Raw genomic sequence first — 23174 nt, 5'->3', positions numbered from 1 at the left:
AGGTAGAGCCAATGTCATAATACTTTGATACTTTAATACTCTTCATAGTAAAACTATTATATCAACCTTATTATTTTTGTTACAAGTTACAGCACAAATGTAAATCAAGATGACCTTGACATAGTTGATGACCTTGACATATTTAATGACCATGACATATTTGATAACCTTGATGCAACTGATGACCTTGACCCATCTGGTGACTTTGACCCACTTGATGACCTTGGTCCAGTTGATGACCTTGACCCACTTGATGACCTTGACTGAATCAATGACTTTGACGAACTTTATGACTTTGACCCTGTTAATAACCTTGACCTAGTTGATGACCTTGGCCCAGGTTTGGGTTTTAATCACTATTACACCCTGATAATGAACTATCCCCAAACAATATAAAAAAAACCAACTTTACCACTCCTTCCTTCGCAATCAATATACTGTCCAACACCAGTATATCTACACACCAGTTTCTGTTTCAAATTCTGTCCAATGCGTGTCCTTGGAAGGTAGTCTAATGTTGGCCAGGCATGAGAGGTCTATCATGGTTTATAGCCAATCTAACAGATGATATCTCTAACTAACAGACAATAAAGGTATTGTTACGTTTCTGTGGCCTATAGATTGTGTCCAAATGCTTCCCTAATGTTTTTGGTCAGGTCCAAATCTATCCAACTTGCTGTGGAATGAACATTTTTGAAAGTTAATTAGTTTATTTTATATTTATGTATTTATTTGTTTGAAAAATGAAATTACTGCAAAGTGCATGTTTAAGGGGAATCATGTTTTACAGAATGTCCAATTCTATTTAACAAGAATCATATAATGTTCTTGGCATATCAAATTTGATATTTTTTTTTCTGATGACTTATGCATCCCAGTTTTTTTCCAAAATTTACCAGAAGTTTAATGGGACCTGTACACTCTAGAAAACCACTGTTCTCTCTTACATATCACATTGAGTGTGAACAGGGGCTGCAATAGCTCAGTCAGTTAGAGCGCCGGCCATGTAGCCTCAGGTGAAGATTTGAGGTGCGTGGTTTGACGCTCCCTCCCTGTCTCAGTTTGTGTTTCTGGGGAAGCGGGTCGGTTTGTGCTGTCATGATTGTGTCCTTGGGCAAGACACTTTACCCTAATTGTCCTTGATAGCAAACGATGGGTTTCTCTTTTGTAGTTCAGTGAGGTAGTCACCAACTACTACAAGGAGACCTCGCCTCAAAATTACGCTGGTTGTTCTCAAGATGATAAAATCTATAAACAGTCATCAACCTGAGGAATTTCCTTTAAATTTCCGATAGAATCTTAACTATTTTTCTACAACTCAATAATACTGTCCAGTTTGAATTTGTAGCAAACGAAAACTGATAAATTTGCGCGTGTGTGTTTATCTATGTCGATGTTGTTTAGCCTAAACTAAAATTCTGTTTAAACCTGAAGTTGATTTACAATTACACGGAAAACTTGGAGGTTAAATATAGCCTAATCCCATGTCTGAGCGGGAAAGAAATCATCAAAAATTCAGTAACGTGTTTGGGCAGTGGATCTTTTGGTCTCAAAGTCTCATAGTGATGTGAACTTAGATTTGACCTCAACATAGGTCAATCTAATGATCGATGGATCAGCTCGAACCTGTCGACCTCTGACTAGTCATAGAGACTCTATAAAGCCTTTTTTCTGTCCAGACTATCAAACTCGCCGAAAAAAAACGACATAGACAGGCCACTGAAATGGAAACATTATCAGGAAAAGTCAATGAAATCACCTTGTATCATAGACCATGGGTATTATATAATGTCAATTTTTCAGACAAATTTTGGCCGAACCCACAAATTACTATTTTAGCATCAGACAGATAGCGGATCATACTTGAACTGACAGCATAATACTTCAGCCTCGTGATATTTCAGTGCATATATGGCCAGTGCAGTAATGATATATCGGTATATTATATTTTGGCCTATAGGTTATTATATAAGTAGCATAACTGGACGGGGCTGAAAGCCGGCCAGTGACCAGGTAGCTTAAAGGGTTAGAGCGTCTGTCTGGAGTTTATTGTCGTGGTATGGCCGTAGTATTATTCCTGTACTTTTACAATTAACTCAAGGAACAAATGGATGTTGAGTCTTATGTACATAATATAGATATAATAAAGATTAGATATATTTTAACTATATTTCTTATCGCAATCCCTGTTTGTCCCTTTGATTTAATCTGAATGAAAACTTAAACAAGTATATACAGCAAGAAATTTTTAAAAATTTCACAATATGGAAAACAAGATTGGAAATTCCAAATTTTCCAAAAAAATTTTTAAAAAAAATCCATGAAATTTTCAAAATTCAATAAAACCAATGAAAAGAACAATTAAACTTTCACTCTTTGTCAAATGAAAGTCTGTATACATATATATATTTTTTAATGAACGACATTAGATATGGAGCAAGCTTTAAACATCTACCCTAAAGTAATTTCTTTTCAAAAGTTAGCATCTATGGGATTGTAAATCCCAATGAAATTTCAGGCCAGACCACAGGGTAAACCCCTCGGAGGTTCTTCAAACACTGGACCAAAACGATGATGACCTTCACAGTACTAACTACAAGTATTGGCACGGGTACAACTTGATACTGTCCAGTAGAAGAGCAAACCAGTCATGTCGAGGGTAATTAAACTCGATAACTATTACTTACACCACATGGTCCAGAAGGTATATTCAGAGGAATGTCTGAAATATTCATGACAACATAACAAGCATGACTGGGTCCGAACCTTGGTAACAGTGATCATTGGACTCCAATTGTTTATTCTGTAAAATACGGCAGTCGAGCATTGTGTTTGGTTTTTAATGACAAGCCGGTTTGCGTATTATATGAAGATCCTGGAGTTTTCTTTTAATTAATTTCTTGAAATTACGACTTATATATATGAATGCCTCATTAAACATTTAAACAAGATCAACAGTTGCTGAAGGCTATTCCATTGTCTGGTATTACTTCACTGGCTAGTCCTGTCAGTATTATTATGACTCGATGCACAAATCAGACAAACAGTCTTAATTTGTCTATATCAAGAGCATACCTTAAAGATCAAGACAATCCTGCTTCTAAAATGGAAATATATAATGAAAATATGATTATCACTCATTACATTTCATTTCATATTATTTCTATAAATAATTTCTTAAACTGATTCAAAATCCGCTTATTTCATGTTATATGTGAAAACATTGAAAATCTGACTTAGCTAGCTAAAAGAACTGCTTGGTTTTCATGTTTTATGGAGAACCACAGAAGACTATTTTAATCAAATAAGGTCAAATCATCATACAAAACAAAATTTCCATAACAAAAGACCATCTTATTTGTCCATCCCACCATTATATACCCGACATGCATGCCAGTTTACATTTTAATCACACACTTCTAGAACTGAAGTGCCAAAATATTTATCTTACCATAAAACACCATCTGATTGGAACTCTCTCGTTCCCTTGATATTTAATAGTACACAATCAACCTCACTCTTCAAATCATCTATATCCTTACATACATTTTCTTTCTCTCCACTTTCTAGCGTTTTCTCAACATGACATTATTGGGTGGTTGGGTGGCACAGTGGTAACAAACTTGTCTTTTAAATAGGTGGCCGAGGTTTGATTCCCAATCGGATGGTAAAAGGTATGCAGTCACCTACTAGACCAATGAGGCTTTTCTCTGTGTTCTCCAGTTTCCTTCCACATTAAGACTCCTAGCATACTTCCATCGGGACCAACAAGCATGATTAATATAAGATTATACATCTTGTTTCGCGAATGTCATGTTGTAAAATAAAGAAAGTTTTCATTTTACAGCATGATATTATCTTCAACTAGCTGATGTTGGTCATTATAAGTAGATATATAGATATTCAAAATAAACATTAATTGCTCACCATCTCTCGCATTTTTCTATAAAAATCGCGAATGATCCTGGCAACAGCTGATTTAAAACATGATATTTATATGAAAACGGTGAAAATTATCATGGAATAAGAGAGGAGAGTTCTCTTATCATCAGTATCACAAATCTTACCAGGACTATACATAACACATTTTGTTTTGAAAATAAAATTGAATGAGATTGAAATATTTCGATAATTTCCACCGAATACCCTAAAAGTACACTGACCCCGGATGACATCCACACATAACATGGTCTACATTCCATTATGGCAGCAACATGTCTGGCTGATCACAGGTAAAATATTTACAGGTAGGGACACTAAACACCTATGACCTGACATTTAAGCTCAGTGATGTTTCCTGTCTCATCACCAATTTCTGCTGTCCAAACTTTAATGATGACAGAGAAGTGTGTTTGTGAAACATGTATGTCCCAGATTTGAAAGGAAAGGAGCTATAGGCAAAATTTAGTTAAATTCAAAAATATCTTTTTTCAAAATGTGTAAAAAAAAAAAAATAATAATAATAAAAAATTTAAAAAAAATAAATAAATAAATAAATAAATAATAGAAAAATAAATAAATAAATTAATTAATTAATTAATTAAGTAAAGTAATGAATAGGACTTTCCATTTTAACTAAACAGAATTAATATCTGACTCCAATTTTTTTTCTTTTACAAGCTATTAGCTTCCTACCATTCTAATGAGTGTCCAAGAAACTCGCTTCATAATCAAATTTGTGACAGAAACAGAAAGACAGACAGACAGACAGACTCTTTTGGAAGGACAGGTGACCAGATTAAGGTTAACACTGGGTGCTCCCCAACAACATTGTGTCATAGGTATTAAAGTGTACACACTAGATGCTGATCTCTCTCATCCCACCAACCCCCTGTCCCTACAAACCTGTCAAACCAACATAATACAAAGTGTTAAAATTCTAAAAATAATCCTAAGCAATTCTTTAAAGCTAAATGTGCAATCAATTACAATTTTTTCACCAAAGTTTGTCCAAAAATAAATTGTCTTGATGTTTTTAAAAGTCGTTAGAGAACCTGAGAAATAATGACTACAACACACCGCCTGCAGTGCATTTTAAATTTTCAGTGAATTTTGTGGAACATAAAGGATACTTTTTCTAGGAGACTGGAGCATAATTGCCAATAATGGAGAAAGACAAGTCGGTGACAAAAGATAAATGAAGTAATGTGTGTCCTAATTAGCTGGTGTCTACTATAGCTAACACCTGACCTTTCATCGTCTGGTATGATGTTTGTTTCTGTAGCCATGACCTTTACATCTACAGCATCCCTCTCCCATAACCTTCTCGTCATCGTCACCACTTTTTAATTTATCCAGGCAGTCACAATCAATTACAAAAAGTTCAAAAATTGATGTTGAATTTTAATTTGAATTGAATAATATACCCATTAAAATTAAATGTTTCAATTGTAGAAAATAAGGATGAAGTGTCAAGGGGCAATAACTCTATGTAGGGCGGACATATAGCAAGGGGAAACAACTTTCTTAGGCTGAGGGAGGCTGAAATATTATAGCTTAAAGTTACAATCTCTCTATACAAAACAATATTTGTATGTAAGCTAGATACAATTTCTTTATGTAGGCTAAATACAACATATTTATGTAGACAAATGAACCAGACTTCACACAAGTCAAATGAACCAGACTTCACACAAGTCAAATGAACCAGACTTCACACAAGTCAAATGAACTAGACTTCACACACACCAAATGAACCAGACTTCACACACACCAAATGAACCAGATTTCACACAAGTTAAATGAACCAGACTTCACACAAGTCAAATGAACCAGACTTCACACAAGTCAAATGAACCAGACTTTACACAAGCCAAATGAACCAGACTTCACACAAGCCAAATGAACCAGATTTCACACAAGTTAAATGAACCAGACTTCACACAAGTCAAATGAACCAGACTTCACACAAGTCAAATGAACCAGACTTTACACAAGCCAAATGAACCAGACTTCACACAAGCCAAATGAACCAGACTTCACACAAGCCAAATGAACCAGACTAATCACACAAGCCAAATGAACCAGACTTCACACAAGCCAAAAGATCAGATTTCACACAAGGCTTTTTGTCAAAGTATCATATCATAGATACTGTTTTCAAACATTTCCAATAAATGTGGCATTTCTATCAATAACAAGTTAAGAGAACATTCTATCCCTGGAGTAAAGTACGGATAAAATGATCCAAATTTAAAGTTATAACTATCGAAGGCAATCCTTGGAGAATCTCAAGATTTGTTAAACTTTGCTACCAAAAGCCAAAATCTTTTCCATGAAAAATATGTAGTAGGCGTATTGACAAATTGTAACTTTTTTCTAGCTTGTTGTGACAGTAGAGATCCAAATTCATAGACAAGATAGATTTTCCAGCCCCAGTGGACGTGGGTATGTCTCAGTCTAGTGGATGAGAAATGTTGATATTCTATGTTGATGCCACAACATTAAACAAACACACAAAGAGACCACCCCGATCTCCGGCCACAATAATTGTACAAAAACATGAATGCTACTATGTAGATGGACGAGAAAACGTCATCATTATCAGCACTATTAGTTGAGATTATAGCTGTTATATTTACCGAGAGCCTAGCGTGTTGTTACTATACCATGAGTAGGCATTGTGTGTTCTTTTAAGCACATCTTTTCGTGTTTAAAGGAAATTTTCAGCGTTGAAGATTGTGATCATCGGCAACTACTGAAACAGGAGTGTCAGTCCAGAGTAAATGTTACAATGCTGTGTATAGTTTGGATCGACATAGTATTCCCAGGCTAAGGTTTTCTAATTCTCCCCTAAATGCTCCAATAGCACCTTAAGACTGTCAGCGAGTCCAATAACAGTATAAAATAATTACCCAATTTAGAGTAAATAACATTTCATGATGGTTCATAGGAGAATACCACGTAATTTTTGTCACTGAAAGTGCCATTGATTAAAATCCTTAGAGAAACACTCTGGGTTGACAGTGTATACATTATAAGCATGTCCGAGTCTATTCTCCCGGGTTTAACTACAGACTCAATTTATTTTCTTAAGATTTCACACAAAGTCAATATTTTATCATGAAAATTAAATTATGAATTTTCTATGATTATCAATGGAATATTGGTAGAATCTTTCACTTCACCCCTATTGGTGGTAAGACTGAGAGATTTCAAACGATGGGTGATGATTCTTATCCCAGGGCTTTTTCTGAGGGTTCTTTGGCTTTAAAATTAAATAATTCTTTTATAAAAAGTTTAACCCCAATGGGCCTCATTCCCAATTGGAATTATTTAATTTTAAAGCCAAATTCCCAAAACTTAACAGTTTACTCCTTTGCCCAACCATTTTCTTCCCCAAATGAGACAAAAAGGACCCTTCCCAAACCAGTGATAAAAAGCCCTGTGTCCTAATAAACACAGATTTGCAGTGTACGTGTACCTACTCAAGAATCTTACCCCAAGGGCTGAGATCCCTCGGCTAACCCTCATCTAACCCTCAATGGGTTGAATGGTTATTCTAGATGAATCCCATTGGTCCTTTTACGTACACAATGATCCAATGTAATTGTTGATGTGACATCATCAGATTAGTGTTATAGCATTATACGATTGTTATATAAATGCCATGGGTAGTCTTACTACATATGTCTTAACCCCAGGGCAATCGAAACTCCTTAAATGATATGCTTCCTACATAACCTTGGCTGTTAGAGGTATAATATTGTAAAGAATTCATACATCTTGTTCTCCAGAACACGGTTTACTCTCGAATGGTTCACAGGGGAAAAAAACAGTAGTTTATGAATCGTTATAATGAATTTTTAAACTTACACATTTCAAACTTTAAGAACTACATATGAAAGGAATGACTCCCAGTCAGTATTACCACAGACTACAGAAATCGTAATGTTATTTTTAAGAACAGTTTGTTACAATATGGAACACAATATTATTGAATAAAATATTTTATCCTTCTTCATCGCGTCCAAGGTCATTGTGGCAGGAGTCGTATTTGCAGGGTTCCGAATGGACCCTAGGGTGCTCACGACGAGGAAATCTCACATCGGTAAAAATGTTGATACTGCTGTTCAAGTTCTGTTGGTTTTTTTTTTTTTTTTCCTCATTTAGTAAGTATATTTAACTTTAATAGAAATGGCATATTATGATTTATTAAAATATAACGATGATTTAATATGAAATATTTCTTGTTTGCTAATAGACTTAGAATATTGTCAAAGTCTGTTGATAGAAGCTATAGATTATGTGCATGCATATAGTGCTAAATCATGTACCGCGAACCAAACCCCTAGAACAAATGCTGTCTTAAGAGGATTTGATGGCTGGACAAATATTCAAATAGACAAGATGAGGTTATCAGTCAATAAAATTTTATAGAATTTTTATATTAGCACAACTCTAATAAATAAACTGTTTGCATATTCTTGCACAGATTTTATTATGTTACCTTTCTGCCTACCTGTAAGATGTAACGAGCGTATCGTTCATTTCAAGATTTCCTGCTTGTATCCTGTTAATCGAACCCCTGTGAAGCCATTTTTACCAAAACAAAACTTTTATGACATTGGCATTTTCTTCAGTTTTATCAACATTTTTTTTTTTAGCATCGTACAGAAATATTTCAAAGTGCTCACATTTTGTGACATTTTACAAACAATTTCCAAAACATTCTATAAAGATATTTAAAAAATCACAGACTACACAACCTATAAAATGTATAAACCAACAATTTTGTCTTCTGAAGCCATCTTGGAATTTTCTGGCCAACACATTAAACTAACTGTATTAGTAAAGTGTATTTTCCACATCCCAGCCATCAAAAATCTTACACATCAAGATACTATGATATCTGTCTACGAGGTCATGTTATATTAGTCCGTTCACTACAGTAATGACGACCCACCACAAACTTGCCATCAATAATACATACAGCTCTACAGAGTTCTATACTACGCTCATTGTCTTCTCAGAAAATCAGATCATTATTGACCGGTCGAGTTGTGACTTCGATAGACCCAATTCAATCTCAGCGAAAGGTATGATGCCTCGTCTGTTAGCCATGTTGTAGGTATGTCAATACAACAACCTCACTAGATCAATTGCTCTAATTGAACTGTTGATATTTGATGTATTAGAAAAAATATAGACTCTGTAGCGTGAGTCTTTAAGTGAACTCATCCTCTGCCAGTTGGCTGGGTTTATTGCCTCGCGAACAGTCAGGGTCATTTTCGATGCAGAGTCGCCTTGTAGTAGTTAGTGAATACCTCATTGAACAACACAAGTGAGGCCCATTGAATGCCACCCAGAGCAATTAGACCAGCGCTCTCACCAACTAAGCCAACCCCAAGCCCCCCAAGCCCCCCCCCCCCCCCCCCTTGCCATGGGACTTTATTATATAGAAACAACAAAGAAAGCCAACATAATCACAAATTCATAATTCTAACTAAGTATAATAAAAAGAAGGGAAGTAGATTTGCATGCAGATCGATCCTTGAAAAATAACAAGGAGAGTAAGACCAGGTGTTTCGGAAGAATAAGCACATTCTACTTCATCAACACCATCCATACAAATTAGCTCAATTCATTCACCTGCTCAATTTAATCAACTGCTCAATTCATTGAACGAATTCATTCAACTGCTCAATTCATTGAACGAATTCATTCAACTGCTCAATAAGACAAAATATTAAATAATTGTGACCTGATGAACCAATCAACAAATATCTTTTTTCTATCTATATGGTACGTATCTCAAAATTTCTACAAATAGTGACAGAGTTGTTATGATTGAAGTGTGTAACTTTCTGTTCCGTGATACATCTATGTTCCTGGCGCACTGTTTATCCTCCTGCAGAAAGGCGAATGTTTATCTTTCCCTTACGGGAGATTAATGGCTGTCACTTCCTTTGAATCGAAAGCGTTTTCTTGCACATGACTGAGATATCTCACATGCTACCCATGACCAGTACTAATGCTATCTAATCTGATCTGTCCCGTACCTTTACGCGATATTTAGCACAACTTATTATCAAAACAATACTACATTCAATTGTACTTCTGACATGATTTCCCGCAAGGGAGGTAACTCAGTCAAGTTGAAAAGCATAGAAGTTGATATGACATTAAGATCCATTTTTTTTCACAATTTTTATTTAATTATGTACGTGAAAAATAATCTGTGTTAAGGAGAAATATAAATTTTAGTCTTCGGTTGACATATTTTCTGTAACAGCTCATTCTCAACTTTGCCTTGAACGAGATTTTTGTTACAGAATGTCGGCCCTTGACTGAGATAAATCAATCACCAGCCACCCACATGGGTGGGCGACACAGAACACATGATCCTATAAACGCCTGAGGCTGCAGAGTAGTGAAAAATTTGGATAGTTTTCTTTCACTTACACCAATCAATTTATCAAATCTTCCATCAAAATCATATATGGCTCATACTATGATATGTATTTTGGCACATTATCAAATTTTACTAGATTAGAACATGGATTGATAAATCGGTGCACCGAAAAAATTAATTTCCATGTAAAAAAAAAAAAAAAAAGAATATTCTTTAATAATAATTATCTCAATCATAATTCGGTAGAATTCCTTTCAGTGCTTACATAGCATATCAGTAAAATAGGGGTGTTAACAGTAACTTCACAGTTCGTTATCGCTGATTAAAGACAATTGTATTCTGGATATATAAGCCATTTTTTTGCCAATAATCGTCCAATATTCTCACATGACCCTATATATATCCTCCCCCTTTGACAAGAGGATCTGATGAGAATATACCAATAAGTTAATCAACTGCCACTTCATTTAGGCCACAAACTGTGTCTATAATACATTTCCGTATCAGAAATCATTCCAAGTGGAATATGCTATTTCTACACAGTTTCACACTTCACGGTGGAGTATTGGGTATTCATGGTGTAGTAATTGCCAGAACTGTTAATATCTCGACCTGACAATGTACCATGATATCGTCTGTAAAGTTGTACCGTCTGGTTAGCTTGCCGTGTAATAGAGATGATTTTGATATTTCTTTTCCTGTTTCAGTTTTACTTCCTGTTACTTCGCCAGCTGTTAAAGATTGGATGGACGGATTGACAAGACTCAGTAACAGTTTGAGGTAATAAAGTGTCTTCCGTTTAATGAATAGTTTTACAGGCCATCAAACAGATAATTTGAGCCAATTTTCTGACAACAGAAGCAAAACAAGATTATAAAATAAACAAATATTAAGGCTGAAAGCTTTACACAGATTTCAATGCTGTGTCTCTAACAAAAAAGAGCTCTAAATACTATTGTAATAGGAAGGAATGCCGAAAAATACCCAGCCCAAGCTGGGCCTCGAAATAGCCCCCTCTCCCACTAAAGGCAAACATCCTACCACTAGGATGAAGGGAAATTCCCACTAGTCTGAGCTAGTAAGGTGACCTATACTCTTCATATCCTACCACAAAGCTAAAGGGAAATCCCCACTAGTCTGAGCTAGTAAGGTGACCTATACTCTCCATATCCTACCACAAGGCTAAAGGGAAATTCCCACTAGCTCGAGCTAGTAAGGTGACCTATACTCTCCATATCCTACCACAAAGCTAAAGGGAAATTCCCACTAGTCTGAGCTAGTAAGGTGACCTATACTCTCCACATCCTACCACAAAGCTAAAGGGAAATTCCCACTAGTCTGAGCTAGTAAGGTGACCTATACTCTCCACATCCTACAAATAGGCTAAAGGGAAATTCCCACAAGCCGGAGCTAGTAAGGTGACCTATACTCTCCACATCCTATCACAAGGCTAGAGGGAAATCCCCACTAGTCTGAGCTAGTAAGGTGACCTATACTCTCCACATCCTACCACTAGGCTAGAGGGACATTCCCACAAGCCGGAGCTAGTAAGGTGACCTATACTCTCCACATCCTACCACTAGGCTAAAGGGAAATTCCCACAAGCCTGAGCTAGTAAGGTGACCTATACTCTCCATATCCTACCACAAGGCTAAAGGGAAATTCCCACTAGCTCGAGCTAGTAAGGTGACCTATACTCTCCGTTTTTACACCGTTGAAAGTAAAATTTACTGCACAAAGTTACTACGGCAAAAACTTCAGTGATTTACAACACATTACGGAACTCTTCTGCTACGAGGATCAGTATTCCAAGAGAACTGCTGAAGCGTTCAAAATTCCTTCACTGTGGTAGATTTGTAAGCTGATGAAATACATTAACACAGACACTGTACCTAAATACTGACACAGACTCATTTAAGAAATAGACAAGCACCTTTACACCGATTCATCCATCTCCAGTTTATTTCACAACTCAGCCGGAACAAACCATTCACACTTGACCAAAAACAGAAGAGAGATTCCATCCACCTGAGCTCTGACAAGATTTTTTGTATTTTAGGGTTATGACCCGGTCAGAGCTTTGTCATTAGAAACTGTTCGTAACTGTGATAAAAGTATTGTCTACATTTCCAGTACAAGAAATTGATCCATTAATCGGTTGACATCATAATGGGGACTATTTCTTTATTGTCTAATTTACTTTTGAGTGTCTGAATATCACTGCCATGACCTTGAGTGCTTCCTTTAAACATAACCTTGACCTTTGTCAATACTAAGAGTGGGCGGCTGGCATAGTGGTAACACACTTGCATTTCACATAGGGGTCATAGTTCGATTCCCAGATCGGACATAAAGGTACGGGGTCACCTGCCCAACCATGTGGGTTTTCCCCAGGTACTCCGGTTTACTCCCATAGTAAGACATCCCAAGCACTTCCATACAGGCCAATTAGTGCAATTAATATAAGTTTGATATAACATGTTTCATACTTGTTGTAAAATAAATCAAGTTTATAAAGCTTGATCTTTCTCAAACAATGCCAGCAATTCTGTGTTGCTCAAATTATAAATTTATAAAGAAGTGTCTTAAATCTCTTAAATGTTTTTTTTAAATGTGAAAAAACATGGTTAAACACAATGAACCTTCATAGGAATAGAACCCAGCTCTCTGACATAATAATCCATGGCTTTGCCACTCAGCCAAAGAAGCGTGCTCCGACAGCTGAGTGACAGAGACCATATTTAACACTACATGCATAAGCCAGACTGACCTTGCTTCTTTTTCAGGAAAATCAAATTTGAGATACCATGGTAGGGTACTTTATCACATATGGTTTTGGTAAATAGATCTCAAATAGACATTTCCGTAATATAATCATAGGACTAAAATGCCTTGAAAAAAGTGCGCTTTATGACGGACAGGAAACACAGGTGGTGTGATTTCAATACAAAGCATGACAGGTTTTTAGATGGTCTGACTCCACAGACAAGATGGCTTCCAACCATTATGTCTGGACATACAAATCATCAGTAAATGAATGAATAGGGGAAAAAATATTTCTGGTATTCATTATAATCATAACCAACAGACAGAAAATAATTAATAATTTATCAGGACCCCTAGGATAAAATTTGGAAACATTGATCGAGATAAGAGCATTTTTTTTTTAATTTGGACAAAAACTATCATAACAACTTAATTCTTGACTTTCTTCTCTATATCTATTACTTAAGTACAGCCATTACTTGTGACGTTTAAAGTCTTATCAGTTTGTCTTTCTTGTTCTAAAATGTCACAACAGCCTCCTCAAGCTTAATTGTCATCACTGTGGTTCCTTTGGACCCTATAATAGTGACAAATCAGCATTATTCTTATGGTTTATCAACTCCATCACCCCAGTAACACAGTAATAGGAAGATAAAATTAATTTTGTTTATTATCTTTTTTTTTAATATCATTATTAGGAATTTCAAAGTTGCAAATTTTGAAAAATTATCCATTTTTTTCTTTTACTGGGAATAGGTCGGTTCACTGGACATAAAGAAAACCTATCTATTAATAAGAATGTAAATCCTCTGTGTACATGCTTAAGAAACAGAAGAGTTCCCAGTCAAGTCAGTTTTCCATGCCTTATTATACATTAAATAAATACATATACCATACCTTACATGGAATCTCAAAATATGCAGGTACTTTTTAAGCTACATTTTGAAGAAAAAAAATATTCCCCAAAACATTAATTTCTCTGCATATCATCTTTAAATCGATGGATTCTATAAAAGAATATCATAAATTGCAAGGGTCATGGTGTATCATTCAATGTAGCATGTCAATTGCGTTACATTATCAAAGCATTAGGTAGACGAAACCGTGTAATTATCTCTTATAAAAGTAACCGTCTTGACGAGGCAGACCACCATGAACACCAATGATAAATTTACTGATGTCATGACGATATTAATCAGAAGATGAGGGTCCCTGAAGATACATCAGTAACTTAATTAGCGGTACTTGTCATACCTAAAGTGAGATCGGATCTGGCCTTTGACTGATGTCAGTAAGATGCTGATCCATATGGCTATGAATTTGTAGGTCCTACGGGACCATCATCATCGGCCTATTACACCATAAGCTCCTTGAGTAACAGAATTACCATTTTACGCTGGAGACATTTAAATTTATCAGTAAGGCCATCTATTGTATGATTTCTAAAATAATCAGAATACTTAGGAGAATATGCAGGTTAAGTAAACCCTTCACACATAATGTCGCTACCCTGTAGTGATCCACAAATTTACAGATTGAGCCGAAACCAACAAAAGAGTTTAGTATTTATGCCATTGTGAGTTCATGTTAAATTACCTGGAACAATATCATGGTAATTTATCCCAGAATGTTCTCTATATGTCGGACAAAGTTAAATCAATATTATCTATGCGTGCATACCTATTCCTGTATTATAATGAATTACCCAAATTAACCATCCATCAAAGATTTTTTTTTTTTTTTTATAAGAAAGACCCATTTGATAGTACCTTTCCATAAAGCCTTCTGGAGGTATTCTACTTTTGAACTCTGAGCTTTGAGCTATGATTTATATGGAGACTTATCTCCCTTATCTCCCTTAAGATGATATACTATTGTTACACCTTTATATTTGATTTTTGTAAGAGTTATCTCCCTTATAAAGATAATAAATTGTAACTGTGACTTGTATTAGTTATCTCCCTTGAAAATGAAACTCTTACATTTATACCATTATATCATATGGAATTAATACCATTGATTAAACAATACTTGGACATTTCTTCAAACAGATTTTTTTTTAGATAAACATCAATATACCATACCCCCTTAAGTTACTGATGTTACTGTGTCCAGTACAAATCTACCCACTCAGTGACCTTGTTATCATATGACACACAACCCTGACCAATCAGTGACCTCATTATCATATGACACACAATCCTGACCAATCAGTGATGACACGACTGGATGATAGTGTAACCTTGACCTTGACAGTACCATAAAACCCAAATCAAACCTCCTCCATGTTACCACCTAATATACTGAAAGGTCACACCAGGCCATATTCTACCTATAATCGAATCATTCACAGATGACGAAAACAGCAACAGATAGACTAGTGCTTGACCGTGCAGAAAGGTTGGAGAAAATATAATTAGTATAGTGTGGAGTAGGCCGCTCAATCTCATACCCTAATCTGGAATGTTTAATTGGTCTTGTTTACAAACTCGGTGTCACCCTACATTGACCGTTTGTGTGGATTGACCAAATCTTGCTGAATGGTCCTGACCTGGTCACTGTTGTTAGTGAATAGATTGCTCCCCTGACCCTTGTTGACCACTACTGGACACAGAAAGATCAACACAATAATACATTTCCTTAACACAAAGGATATTGTATATCATGTATGGTTGGTATAGGGTGAGACTTGTATATTACTGTTTGATTGGTGGGGACTTGTACAACTGTTTGATTGGTGGGGATTGTTTGATTGGTGGGGACTTGTACAACTGTTTGATTGGTGGGGATTTATACAACCGTTTGATTGGTGGGGACTTGTACAAATGTTTGATTGGTGGGGACTTGTACAACTGTTTGATTGGTGGGGACTTGTACAACTGTTTGATTGGTGAGGACTTGTACAACTGTTTGATTGGTGGGGACTTGTACAACTGTTTGATTGGTGGGGACTTGTACAACTGTTTGATTGGTGAGGACTTGTACAACTGTTTGATTGGTGGGGACTTGTACAACTGTTTGATTGGTGAGGACTTGTACAACTGTTTGATTAGTGGGGATTTGTACAACTGTTTGATTGGTGGGGACTTGTACAACTGTTTGATTAGTGGGGACTTGTACAACCGTTTGATTGGTGGGGACTTGTACAACTGTTTGATTGGTGGGGACTTATACAACTGTTTGATTGGTGGGGACTTGTACAACTGTTTGATTGGTGGGGACTTGTACAACTGTTTGATTGGTGGGGACTTGTACAACTGTTTGATTGGTGGGGACTTTTACAACTGTTTGATTGATGGAGATTTATACAACTTTTTGATTGGAGTGAATTTATTACTCTTTGTAGAAATAGAGCTTGCACAATTGTTAGTTGGAAAGAATTGTTTTTTCAAAGTATGTTAGAAAGGATGTGTAAGCTTTGCTTGTTAGGGAATGATTATACAATTGCTTGATGGAATGAACTTTTATAATTATTTGTTTAGGAGAACTTATTTGCTAGATTTAGACTTGAACAATAGTTTTTTTAAAACTGTTTGCTAGAGAGATCAGTTAAGCATAAATAATCATGACAGAAATAAGTCACACCTACCTGGAAACATCACCACAATAAGATGGATGTCTATGTTAAATTTTAACCAATGAAATGCCAGTGATGCACTACTGCTTTATCCAATTCATAGCCAACACTCACAAACATCTCAGTCTTTGAATATAGCCTTTATTGTCACCAACGATAAGTTTCACCATGAATACTCTAGTGACAATTTTCTACCTTGAACTGTCACAATTTTTTTGCTATCATTTTTTGCCATTTATCTGATAAATCAGTATAATACTGAAATACAAAATAAGTTCTGCAAGTGATGACAGAAATTAAAATCGACAATGTTCTAATTCTGGGAAACATAAAATGACGATACTGAAATTCTCCTGGCAAACACAGTAGAAATGGGGTGCAAATTACACCGTGTCAAACAATAAACGTCAAATCAGTTACTTTTATTTGGATTAATTATCGAACACGATGGCAATATAATGGCAGTTTTTTTTATAAAATGTCTTCATGTGATGTCAATCAACATCAGGACACAGGACAATTTCTATTTCAGACATTCAGGGCAACTGAAGACAATTACTTATTATTGGCAAATAAAAAGTACACAAATGACTTTTAAACAGCTCGACAGGAAGCGTTAAAGAGTAATTTCTAATTTTAGACACAGTCAACAAAATAAGCACGCAGAGATGACGTCAAGATACGTGTTGTCTTGACAACTAAGTGTAATAATAGTATGAAGCATTTACTAGTAAACATTTTGTTTTTGTTGATATCCTAGTGAAAGTACAAGTGAAAATGTTGATATTTGTTTACTTTGTAATATACCATGTACAGGTAATAACATAACACCTAGACTTTCAGTAATGATCCTAGAAATAGGTTTAACATGTTTCCTTCTTTAACACAAATATGTGAGACTATTAGATCAATTACCCATAATTTCTAGACTCCAGGACAGATGGAAACAATTCTCTTTCATCAACATCAACAACAGCAAGGGCGAATCCCAATGAAAGAGTAAGGTATATATATATGGGAGTGCTTTTAAGACAAAGGATTTTTTTAAAGCCAGATTACCTGTAATTGCATTATTTTTTTTTTTTTTTAGAATTATCTGAAAATATTGAAATAAATCTGTGTTTCCTGTTTTTCAATGTTAAATTTGAATATTAAATGTTAAGAAAATGAGAACTTTAGGTTTGAATTTGAATATTTTCGATAATGTACCAGATTTATTTTTGTCAGTCATTAAGATAATCAGGCCCAGAACAATCCAATAATTGAATCATGAAGCCAGAGCTATTAGTAGCAGCAAGTCAATCTCCTGGGACGAAAGCATAATTTGATTGTTCTGACATGAGATCCACTATGCCATGTTTTTGCCTGAGTGCTCCCTGTAGTCTAAAGTCCTTGCAACCTCCCTATCACTATAAGTCATCGTTAGCACCCAGAGTTGTCATTTCCTTTTACTCGCTTGACCAATGGGAGCACTGACCTTGAAAAAATTCCATTTACATGAATATTAATATATTTTTATCAACCAATGGAAATGCTTCTTTTTAATGGAGCTCTTTTTTGCCTGGAAAATAGAAAAGGTATACCAATATGGTCATGCTCATGTGTGTCAATATGGTTTATGTATCTGCAATCTTACCAAACAACCAAAGAACACATAAAACAACATCTGTGATTGGTCAGGTTTTGCAACATATCTTCAGTGGAACCAATCAGATTAATAGATTTGGTTTATGAATACAAGACCTTTTAAGCAGGTGCCCCCATGGGATCGATCAGAGCTATTCAAAGACACATCACATGGGTACCGATTTTGTCACTTTTAAGTGTCCTGATAATTTAGGCAAAAGGGAAAATTTCCACCGATTTTGTCACTTTAAGAGACCTGATCAGGCTAAAGGGGAAATTTCCACTGATTATGTTACTTTAAAGTGTCCTGATAATTTCGGAAAAAGGGAAAATTTCCACCGACTTGGTCATAAGAGTGACCTCAGATAAGGCAAAAGGGAAAATTGCCACTGATTTTGTCACTTTAAAGTGACCTGATAAGGCAAAAGGGGAAATTTCCACCATTGGAACTATCATGCGACAAAACAAGACACCAAGATGATATCATGTGGTGGTATTATGTTCAGGTGTACGTGAGACGATGAACCAATTCTCTGATCTCATTTAGGGAATCACAGTTATCTGTAGGTATACTTACAACTGGCACGAACAGCGAATCCAGTTCAAAACAGTGCCTTTTAATTCAACCATTTTGAAATTTTAGAATAAGAATACAGCAAATCTAATCCAAAACTGTCACTTTTAATTTAACCATTTTTAAATTCTAGAAAAAGAATATTTTTATTAAATTAAGGTAACAAGAATTGTTTTCAAGAGATAAAAGTTGAAAAAGCAGTAAAGATAAGGAGCCCCTGTACAAACGATAGGATTTCTCAAATCATTTGTTTGGAACAAAGTTTTGTTTCTTTTAAATTGCTCCCATGAGGCATGTGTCAAATCACGGGAAGCCGATGTCCTGTGTCATGGCTGTTTGGTGTACAGTGTCATTCTGTAATTTAGATCTCCCATTGGTCCTGTATCACTTGTACAATGCTGTCTATAAAGTAGAAATCTTCACACAATATTCCCTACCCGAGATAATGAAAATCCTTTCCACAAAACTCTTCAAACGAGCAGAAAAAAAAAAAAAATAAATTTAATGGATTTCATGGTGCAGCTATTTGGTGATCAGATTTGGTGACCTGATCGACAGCTCCCCCCTTTGATTTGAACATGTGAAGCTGTGTGCTGCAAACATTTAAAGCTAATGAAGTGTCGATGGTTGATGATGCCTCGCCAAACAGATCATCACAGACACTCACAAAAACACAGACAAATTCACGCCAGATTTTACATCCAATACCCCTTAATATCCATACATCATGAACTTTTAGTACACAAACCAGACAGAGGACAAATATCAGTCTGGCTATAGAATTCATAATTCTTTTTTCAATGTTTTAAATTTTTCCAAACCATCCAGATTTTGTTAAGAAAATCATAACTCAATTGCATCTTTTTCTGATATGTAAATATTTTTCACTCAAATTTTTCTATTTAAAAAAAAAAAAACTATTCAAAATTCCTCATGTGAATTTTTGTTGACATGAACATGCCTTTCCTGAACTGTAGCTATAGAAATCTAAAAACAGAATTGATTTATCAACGACAGAAACATTCATTACAAAGCTTATCTGCAACTTTCCGCCAAATTGAATAGGCAATTATTATTGTTGCAAATCGTAGCCCGTTTTCTGAGAGGAAAAAAACCCTAGTAATAACACGAATCAATGGAATCCAAAAATTATCTCGTACTTAACTCCGAATATTAATATTCATTCACTGAATAGTCGTATACAAAGTCGAGTCATTACATCATACGATGAAATCTACGGTGTTACCCGCACTATTACCAGTCCGTGTGATAACTTGTCAAGATCTGATGTGGCTCATGCTGCTTGTCAATATCGGCTCGTTGAAAATAACAGTTTATCAAATAATACCGTTTTCCTATTATTTGAGTACTTAAACTACAAAGGTACATATCATTATATGTCAGCATGGGAATTTGATTACGAGAAAAAAGGAAACCGTTTTTCTATTATATACACTTATAACGTGATCGCAATTTATCCTAATAAGATTGTGGCCGAGCTTGAATAGATGTTGGTGAATCTAATAGATTTGTAATATATCTAGATACTTTTTTACATCAATATCATTATTGAGTTAATTATACCTAACAACATCAATAAAATCACAATAGGATTATTATGATGGGTCTTCAGTATTGATTCGTATCAGATCCAGGCCAAGTAATGAAACTCTGATTAGCAATTCTCAGCTTGGGCCATGATTCAGTCAGTTTGAAGCGACGGCCACACAACCTCAGAGGGAAGGTCTGAGGTTCGTGGTTCAACGCTCCATACCAGTGTCAGTTTGTGTTTCTCAGGAAACTGAGAAATGGGCTTGTCTGTGCTGTTATGGTTGTGTCCTTTAGCACAACATTTTATCCCTATTGCTCTGGATAGCATGTGACAGGCCTTCTGTATGTTGTTCAATGAGGTAGTCACCAACTACTACAAGGAGAATCTGCCTCAAAATTACCCTGGCTATTCTAAGGGCAATAAGCCCAGCAAACAAACATGTGATAGCTACGGATGAGAGGGAGACATTATGAGACTTCAAACGTTTGTGGGTACTTCTGTGAAATTCAATTTCGCGATTTTGATATGTAAACTATACATGTGGGGGTTATTTCAATGATTGATGTACAATTTTTTTTTCTTTTTCGCTTGTTCCTTAAATACCAAATACATCACAAAACCATATGCATGGGGAACTATTTGCAACCAAATGACCTTCACGTATTTGACATTAATTTCCCCCTCATGTAAATTTCCATGTCTACAGTAAAATGTTTATAAAATTACAAATGTTGTCTATAGTGAAACGTAAATATTAAGATGTGGTAAGATCAGTCGTAAAACAATGGGTGAGGGGACCTCTAAAGAATAAAATCCTCCAATAATCTTTGATACAAATCGGCAATCCTAAAATTTCTTTAAGACATAAATGCCCTCGCTGCCACTTAACACCCCGAAACAGTTTGGTGATGATCGCATTAGCAGTTCCTGAAATTAGCTTTAGCTAGTAACATTGCATTGGGGCATGATACAACACGACACGACGGACATGGGTAACACTATCTGTCCCCTTATTTCATGGCTGGGGCATAAAACATTTAGTACCAAGATTTTTTTTTTATGTTATTAAATCTCTTCAATTAGCCTTTGAAAATATAAATGTCATATACTTATACCACCACCTAATGTAGTACCTCCTGGCGGCCATATTATACTCCTCATCGTAGGGTGTAATATATTATCTTTTTGTCGTCAAACGGACAGGAAATGACTATCTCAGATGATTCAATAATTCACTGCAGTATGAAAAACATGTGTTATGATCTCATCATCAAAAACGTTTTAACAGATTATTATCAGATTGTAAATGGTACAAATTGTTCTGTACTGTCAAAAAATCCAATCTCTGATGCAGAAAATTAACTAGATGCATGTTTAATAGGTCGTTAGTATTAACGGCTCATGAATCACTGATTGCCGATTCCCAGTCGGGAATTGGGGTAAATTAATCTCTCTGACATACAGTCTAGACCCCGGATTATAAATACTTATCTATACCACTAAGTATCTTAGGGCACATAAGATTTTCGTTCTGATTGGTCTTTGAATATATTGCAGTTTAATTCAATCTTCTTAAAACATGGTATTTCATGTAGGTGTGAAATTTTTTTGCCTATTTCTTTTATTATCTTATCTATTTATTTACATATTTTTTTTCATTTTTTTTTTCTTTTTTTTTTTGCTATCTATAATTTATTCATTTTATTTTTTTATTCATTTACTTCTTTTATTCATTTAACATTATCTATGTATTTTTTATTCTATTTTTGAATACTACTAATAAATATTTCCAACAAATACATATTCACTATCTATACAAGATATCATCAAATGTAATTTTTTAGCTATTATAAAAGATATGATCATAGTTTTCATCAATCAAACTGACAAAGCTACTAAAGTATCCTAAAGGTTACATTTTTTCACAAGACAACAAACAAGTGTCACTTCAGACATTATCACTTCGGTCAAGATAACATCCGAGTCACGAGTGAAAATCACCCGTAATTATGACTAAAAATAGGCTGCATAATTGTTTTGGTTTCAAGTCATGTGCTTCATCATTTTCTGTCATTATCTCAATTTTATACTTATATATATCTGGATCTATGTGATACCATCTCCATCTAATGAGTCTCATTATATCCTCCATGTTTGATGGTATAGAGGGCTTGACCAGACAATCCTTTCATATATATTTGGTACCCATCACCATTTTTTTTTATGTTATACAGTATAATTTGGCAGACTAACAAACCTGGTATGCCGTAAGTATTTACGACAAAGAGCAAATCAGAAAGGATTCATTTTTACAATCAACTGTACACCTATCATCCTATATTTATGCCTTCTAATTTTACACAAAATTTCACAAAGCTGTGATTACATGAAAAGGAGGAAAAAATCATTCAAGCCCTGATCATCTCACATCTTTCTTTTTCTAACTCAATTTAAATCACAAAAGTCAAAATATGCATTTTATTGGGATTCTGAATTTCTTATCAGTCTAGATTTAGGGTTAAGAAATTTTTAATTAACATGTGTTATTAATAAATGTACTTAATAATATATTTAATTGAATTAATTGGTGTTCATTTTGATAAATAAAATAAAATCTTATTTGGCACAATTTAAATATTGTTGGACTGCCAGAAAAAACAAACGGTAACATATGGTACTATATCATAATAACTGTGTGTTCACCAGGAGAATATGGTCCTACTAA

At 35.1% G+C, this 23174-nt stretch overlaps 1 protein-coding gene and 1 long non-coding RNA gene across 2 annotated transcripts in view; one reads left to right on the top strand and one right to left on the bottom strand.

Annotated features, from left to right (window-relative positions):
* LOC117341830 overlaps nucleotides 1–23174 on the bottom strand; it is a 172319-nt gene that overhangs the window by 67735 nt on the left and 81410 nt on the right. The gene's annotated exons all lie outside the window — the stretch shown is intronic.
* LOC117343013 overlaps nucleotides 1–23174 on the top strand; it is a 46189-nt gene that overhangs the window by 7075 nt on the left and 15940 nt on the right. Inside the window, exon 2 of the long non-coding RNA XR_004535945.1 lies at nucleotides 11062–11134. This is a non-coding gene — a long non-coding RNA (uncharacterized LOC117343013). The remainder of the gene's footprint in view (nucleotides 1–11061; nucleotides 11135–23174) is intronic.

Source organism: Pecten maximus, chromosome 14 (genome assembly GCF_902652985.1).
Source record: "Pecten maximus chromosome 14, xPecMax1.1, whole genome shotgun sequence".
NCBI lineage: Eukaryota > Metazoa > Mollusca > Bivalvia > Pectinida > Pectinidae > Pecten > Pecten maximus.
Note: the sequence above shows the minus strand (reverse complement) of the source record. Positions and strands in the feature narration are given on the sequence as shown.